Genomic DNA, 8098 nt, shown 5'->3' on the forward strand with positions numbered 1-8098 from the left:
ATTTCCCTACTCCCTCTGGATAAAAGTGGAAAAGGAACAAAATAATAAAAGGAAACATACAGAAAACAATCTTTTTTTAATGTCATCTTTTGTTGTTTGGTCATTTTCAGTCATATCCAATTCTTCACGTCCCCTTTTGGGGTCTTCTTGGCAAAGATACTGCAGTGGTTTGCCATTTCCCTCTCCAGCTCATTTTACAGATGACGAAACTGAGGCAAACAGTGACTTGCCCAGGGTCATACAGCTAATAAGTGTCTGAGGCTGGACACTCTATCCACTGTACCACCTAGTCATCTAGTAAGAATGATTTTTTTTTCTCAACAGATGGGATTTCAAGAAAAATAGCTGGGCAGGGAATTGTTCAGGCCTCAAGGTATAGTATGATATGGACCTTAGAAATGTCCCTGACTCCTTCCTCTCTTTTGCCCCATATATCTAATCAATGACAAAATATTGTCAATTTCCTCAACAATATCTCCTACATATCACCTCTGCTTTCTATTTCCCCCACCATTTTCTTTGCACAGGCTCTTATCAACCAAATCTGAACTTCTATGATTGCCTGTGATCTGGTCTTCCCACCTTCAATCTCTCATACCCAATTCATCCTACATGCCATTGCCAGAATAATCTTATTAATGCATATCCAGCTCAAGAATCTATAATGGCTCCCTATTAGGAAAGGAGAGAGAAGGTAATAAGCATAGTTTAAGTGCCTACTATGTACCAGACACCGTGCTAAGAACTTTACAAATATCTTATTTGATCCTCACAAAAGCTATGACATAATCTATTACATATAGAATCAAATCTAAACTCCTTAGCTTAACATTCAAGGTTCTCCATAAATTGGGCCCAACTTATGGTTCCAGTGCTATCTACTATTCTCCTAAATCTACCCTGTAATCCAAGCAAAGTATACTACTTACTACTCTCCAAATGGGCACCATGCTTTTCACCTCTGTGGCTTTGCTCATACAGTTACTTCTGATACTTAATAGTCATATGAATGTGAGTTCATAGTTTCCTCATCTGCAAGATGCAGCTAATAATACCTATAGTACTTACTTCATGAGGTTGCTGTAAGGCTCCAGTGAGACCATGTATATGAAGCCTTTAGCAAAATTTAAGGTTTTATGGAAACACTAGCTCTTATTATGAGAGAACTCAGTGCTGCCTGAGCAAAGGTGAGGGAGGAATGGAGTCCTCTGGTTTCAGACCTGTTATAGGAAACAGTAGCTAGGAATTCATTCCTTCTTTTTGTCTTTCCTCCTGCGTATTGTTAAAGTTAGATTTTGATTATGGCAAGAGCAATCCTAGATTTTCTAAGGATAGATAGCCAGATAGACAATCTTTGTCATGTCCTGGTTGTTTACCTTTAGAAAATTCAGGATTTGAACACAGGTCTTCCTGATTGCAGGCCCAGGACTCTATCTTCTACGCTTCCAGCATAGTAACTTATAGTTCCTCCCACACAACACTCCATTTGCCTTTGCACTAGTCTCCATGTCTGAAATGCTTTCCTATCACCTCACCTCTTTGTTTCTTTGACTTCCTTCAAAACTCAGGTCAAATTCTATCTTCTCCAGGAGGCCTTTCCCAGGCCTGGCACCTACTAATCCCTTCCTCTCTGAGTGCCTTCCATCCACTCTAAATATGGATCTGGTTGTTTAGGTGGCACAATAGCTAGAGCGCCTTCCCTGATGTCAGAAAGAACTAAGTTCAAATCCGGCCTCAGATACTGACTGGCTGTGTGAAGCTGGGCAAGTCACTTAACCTCCGTTTGTAAAATGGGGATAACAATAGCACCTGCTTCTCAGGGCTGTTGTGAGGATCAAATATGACACTAATTGTAAAGCACTTAGCATGGTGCCGGCACATAATATGAGCTATATAAATGTCATCTATTATTATTGTGTACTGTATTGTATGTTTACTATATGTTACTGTAAACTCTTTGAAGTCAGGGACTGATTTTGCCTTTCTTTGTATCCTTAGCTCCTAGCCCAGTGTCTGGCAAATAATAAGCACTTCATAAACGCTTGTTGACTTGATGACTTGACATATAGGTCTGTTGAGAGATTGTGTGCCTATAAATAGAACACCAGGCTAGCTACATCTGGTAGGGTTGACCCCAAAATGAATTGTTTTTCATGGGTCATGAAAGCTTTTTATAAAACAGGTGCTTAATAAACAGTTGTCAAATAGAAGGGTAATGATCTACATTAAGGAAAGAGTACCCATACTAATGATATCTCAGATCTTTTAACATATTCAGGTATAGAGGTTGATATCTTTAATAGTTGATGTAATTAAGCCTGGTTATATTAAAAGTCCTAGTGTAGTTACCAACCATTCAAAATATTAGAATGACTATCTTGGATAATAGATTTCTCTCATCACATTGGGAAAAAAAATTGAGTGATTTTTTTTTCAATCCATCTCATTTCACCTTTATTGTTCAGTCATTTCAGTCATGTCCAATTCTTTGTGACCCCATTTGGGGTTTTCTTGGCAAAGATCCTGGAGTGGTTTGCCATTTCCTTCTCCAGATCATTATACAGATGAGGAAACTGAGGCAAACAGGGTGAAGTGACTTGTCCAGGGTCACACAGTTAGTAAATGTCTGAGGCAAGATTTGAACTCAAAAAGATGAGTTACCTCCCACTGACCTTTGGGAAAATAAAGACTGAAGTTTAATCCCAAAGCTGAAATAGCTCTGGCCAGAACTATTTTTCCATAACTAGCAAGAGTAATAAAGATACCTTGTGGGAGGGCTAGGGAGCGGATAGAAATTTATTTTGCTGTACACTCTAAATATGGACCTGGTTGTTTAGGTGGCACAATAGCTAGAGCGCCTTCCCTGATGTCAGAAAGAACTAAGTTCAAATCTGGCCTCAGATACTGACTGGCTAGTTAATACTGGGGGGGGGGGAATGTATTTACTAAAAAAGTTGAATTAGTGATGATTCTTCACTTTACAAAAGGATTCCCCATAAGATTTTTTAACTGTCATCTTCGACATTAAAAATATGCTTTGATAACCAAAATTTTGGATCATATGTTTTTTGGGGAAATCTAATCCAATTTATCTTGCTATTACGTATCACAGTGTATTGGAAAGAACATTGGATTTAGAGTCAGATGACTGGTCTCAAATCCTAACTTTGCTTGTTAGTTAATCTCTACATGCCCAGCCATTTCACATCCCCATGTATTTCCTCATCTGTAAAATGAGGCACTTGGACTGGATGACCTCTTGTGCTGCCTCTTCCTACCCTACAGCTATGATCCATTAGAGTGGAGGGAATAGAACACTGGATTTGAAGTCAGAGGACATGGGTTCAAATCTCCACTTTGCCACTTACTGCCTGTGTCATCTTGGGCAAGGCATCACCCCTCTCTAAACATCAATTTCCTGAGCTAAAATATGCCTACCATTCTTTCCAGCTCTAACTCTCTGCTTCCATATTCCTATCTTCTCAAGTGAAGTCCACCTGTGTTCCCTTTGCCCTATAAAAAGGAAAGCTTTTAGTTGCGTGCTACCGAACTGAGTTCCACGTGAGCAAATACCTTGGAGGCAAAGGATCTGAAGGTGGCTCACAGATTCCCACAGACATCCCTTCCCTAAAGTCATCCCCAAGTTAATACGGACACACCATTGGATGGATATTTTACCCCGGGTTGCCTTCTAAAGAAATCCGGGCCATCAGTCAAAAACTGATGAAAGTGACTCATCAGCACAGCTCCTTATTCAAAAAGTAAGAACCACCTTTCCGGTATCTTAGTCATTGCTATTTCCCAATTCCATCTGTCTGCTTCTTCATTTTAGCCAAGACAAGGGTTGCTAGGTGTTTTTCATTTTCATTTTCTGAGACCTTTATTTCCAAACTTCTTATGAATACAAATTTAATATTCTAGCCACTCCATTGTAACAGGTGGACCTTAAAATTTATTAATAATGACAAATCACACCTATAATGTTTTAAGGTTTATAAAGCATTTTCTTTACATTAACCCTACAAGGTAGATATTAAAGGCATAATTAACCTCATGTCACAGGGAGAGAGAACTCTCTCTCCTCTGATGTATAATAATATACTGTGCCTTTCTTATGTGTTTACTATAATTTGTAACTGTTGAAGTTTTATTTTACCTATGATACTTTTTCTTATTTCCTTGGTCATAAGGAACCTTGCTTTATTCAACTATATTGTCCTTAGGTTTGTAGTACTGTACAGTAGTTTTCCCTATTTATGCAGCAAAGCAAACATAGCTGGACTTCACTTGACACAATAGGAGCATGGAGCCTGAGAGAACGGGAAAGGATGCTAGAGATTGTTTAGTCCAACCTTCTCTGCACTAATTAAACATAGTAGTTGCACACATACTGCATTTACCTAAACTGAACTGAGTATGAATCTAAGGAAGCATGCATATAGAGCTCAGCAAAAAATCATGTGACCGAAACCATTCATACTCTTTGATGTGTTATTCTAAGGATGTTACCTGTGTGTGTTTTTAAAAGACTTCTCTGGACAAAAAAATATTCCTAATTGCAAAAACCTAACCACAACCTATGTGTCCAATGATATGAGAATAAATAAACTGTGGCGTATAAGTGTAACAAAATAGCATTAAACAGTAAGAAATGACAAATATAAAGAATACAAAGAAAGAAGGAAGACATATGGGGTGGTGACAAGACAAGAAAGCAAAAATAAAAAATACATAGTGAATATAATTAGGTTGAAAAAATTATTTAACAACAAAATCTGAAATACCTCACAGAATAAAGAATTCAGAAAGGAGTTTAGAAGCCATTGGACATTTTGTTACTATCTTATTAATATATACTCTTAAACAATAAGAACAATATTCCATGAACAGTAGACTTTTTCCTTTTTGGTATATTTGAATGGTTATTGATGGTTACCAAGATTAAAAAAATAAACAAAATAAAACTCTGTGTCCATAGTGATCCAGAGAGAGAAGGTCATGTGGGCCTATTCACAGTTTAACATCTGGCTACCTGGCCATATAAGTGAAAAAAATCATTGGAGGTGAAACGCATGAGCTGGAAGGAAGCTCAGAAAACATCCAAAAGAATTCTTTCATTTTATAGATGAGGAAACTGAGGCACAGAGAACTTAAATGACTTGTCCAAGGTCACACAAATAGTAACTGAGATGGAATTCTAACCCAACATCTATGACTACAAAGTCAGTGTTCTTTCCATTACACCACAGTGTCATTCCTTCTACTGTGTTACACCTGGATATGCAAGGGCAAAAACAAAGCAGTCCCTTCCCTCAAGAAGACATTCGACTGAGGGGGTGCCACTTGTACACAGAGAAGGAAAGGAGAGAAAGTTCACTAACACCCAGGGGAATCAGAAGAGGCTTCACAGAGGATAAGATACCTGATCTGAGAAGGGAATGATTCTGAAAAGAAGAACTGAAGAAGGAAAGCATTTCAGGTGTGGCGTCTGGCTTGTTAGCGCACAGAGGCAAAGGAAAGAATGTCAAGCAGAGGGAAAAGCTACTGAGTCAATTTGGCTGGAATGAAGGAGTGATAGAAAATAGCCTGAAAAGGCAAGGTTGAAGCCGGATTCTGAAGAGTCTAAAATGCCAAGAGAAGGAGTGCATATTTATCCAAAAGGCAATGGGGGACCACTGAAGATTTTGGGGCAGAGAATTGGCGGGGTCAGATCTGGATCTTAGGAAGATGATTTTGAGAGCTGTGTAGAAGATGGATTAGAGACGGGGAGAGAGTGGAATCAGGGAGACCAATGAAGTCACTATTACATTTCAAGAAGAGAGGTGGTGAAGGTTTGAACTAGTATTGTGTCCCTGTGAATGGAGAGAAGGGGACAGAAGTGAGAGATGAGGGATAAGTAGAGTCTACAGACCTGGGCAACTGATTTGCTATGGAGGGGAAAGGGGAAGGAAAAATTAACGATGACTCTAAAAGTATGGACCTAAAACCTAGGAAGATGATGGTACCTTCAACAAAAATAGCACACTTTAAAAGAAGGGCAGGTCTAGGGGAGAAGATGATAAGTTCCATTTGGACATGTTAATTTGAGATGCCAATAGAATATCCAGGTAGAGATGACTAAAAGGCTACTCATCAATAGCCTGGAAAGGAGTTCCTTAGTCAAGCTAAGTGGTGAAGGACTGTGCTCAAAGAAAACAACAGCAAAGGCAGTGGTGGTACTAGGAGCCAGGATGAAGGCAGGGAATAAAAAGTATGGAAGTACAGACTGCAGAGGAGAGGGGAGTGGAGCTGAAACGGAACCATCCCTTTGTGCTTTGTGATACTCATGCATGCAGCAGAGACTTGATCAGTCGGTGCCATCAGTTTTGCAAACTCTGTGATCAGTAGGAGAGAGAAATAGTGAGTGAACTAGAAGGTGGGTTAAAACTGTTCTCTTGTCAACAAGGTTAAGCTATTAGTCCCTTCTGTGTTCTTTATAAGCCTTTTAATAAATCTTCATGATTTCGATGCCCAAGAGGCATATGTAGGAATAGTGGCTAGAGAGCTGGCCTCAGAGTCAGAAAGGCCTGGGTTCAAGTCCCAGCTCTCACACAAATTGGCTATGGGACTCTGGTCAAGTTCTACTGTGGTCAAGTTCCCGGGCACTTAACTTTCCAGTGCCCATGGTTACTCTTTACAACTATAAATTGCAAGGCGAGGTGTCAATTTGCGGATGAGATTTCCTAATTCCAATGATATCCTAGGTTTGATGCAGTGCTTGGTAGCCCAGTTTCTTGTAGGGGTCTGTGACTTTGAAAAAGGCAAGTAAGATTTTCATGCTCCTAAGGAAATTTTTGGATGTGAATAAAATGAGTCTTAGGATTATTATTGAGCTGACAAGTTTCAAATGTGGTCAGGATGAGCTTCAGGAATGGGCCATAGTTTAGGGATGAAATTGGAAGAACAATAAAAGACCAAAAAAATGAAACATTCATCAGCATTTTTAAAATGACTTATTTTTATCATTATTGACTGTGGAACTGCCCCATTTGAACTCTAGCATCTCAGTACCCATTGTCCATCTTAGGAAGAGAGGCTGAACCAGATGAATGAATTAAAGAGAGAATTATGAATGGACGAATGGAAAAAGGCATTTATTAGCAGCTCACTATATACCAGGCTCTGGATTTAGTGCTGATTGAGTACAGACAGAGGAAGATCATTTGGAAGTGATAAAATTTTGAAAACATTGATGGATGTGTTTCTAACATAGCTTAGGGAGTAGAAAATAACAAAAAAGTGAGAAAACATAATGGAAAATATCATTATCCAAAAGGAGTATTTGAAAGGAAGTCAATCACTACAAGCCCATGCACCTACTTTCTCATAAAATCTCTATGACAAGGACTGCACAGATGTGGGCAGGTCACAATGGATCGAGTAGATAGAGTAGATAGAGAGCCAGGCCTGAAGTCAGGGAAACTCATCTTCCTGACTTCAAATCCAGCCATATGACTGTGAGCAAATCACTTAACCCTGTTTGCCTCGGTTTCTGTAAATGAGCTGGAGAAGGAAATGACAAACCACTCCAGTATCCTTGCCAAGAAAACCCCAAGTGGGGTCACAAAGGGCCTTACATGGCTGAAAATGTCTGAACATGCATGTATTGAGAGTATCATTGATGACAACAGGAGAACAGAATATTCAAGTTTTAGCGAACGACTTTTCTACCACAGATCACATCTTTAGAGTCATGTGATTGACAGGTATAGAAAATACAAGTTCCTGCTATGTTTATTGCAAGTTGATTAAAGAAAAGCATTTCATTTGATAGAACAAAACACAGCCTTCAGGGCTTTCCTTTAACAAGAAGTCAGTCACTCATACGTCCTCTCATACTTAACTCCTTGATTAGTGCAGCCACAGAGATAATTCTATTTCACAGCCCTCAGGTTATGAGTGTCAGTGGAGGAGATGGTAACTGTTGTCAGGGAACACTTCCTGCTCAGACTCCAAATGGAAGAGTTCCTCTGAGGGTCTCCAAATGTTCTTTCTTTTACATGACATTGCGGTGATGGCACCAAGACCCAGGATACTCCCAAGTGCTCCTGAAGGAGAT

Source organism: Phascolarctos cinereus, unplaced genomic scaffold (genome assembly GCF_003287225.1).
Source record: "Phascolarctos cinereus isolate Bilbo 61053 unplaced genomic scaffold, phaCin_HiC Scaffold_3;HRSCAF=262, whole genome shotgun sequence".
In the NCBI taxonomy this organism is placed as follows: Eukaryota; Metazoa; Chordata; class Mammalia; order Diprotodontia; family Phascolarctidae; genus Phascolarctos; species Phascolarctos cinereus.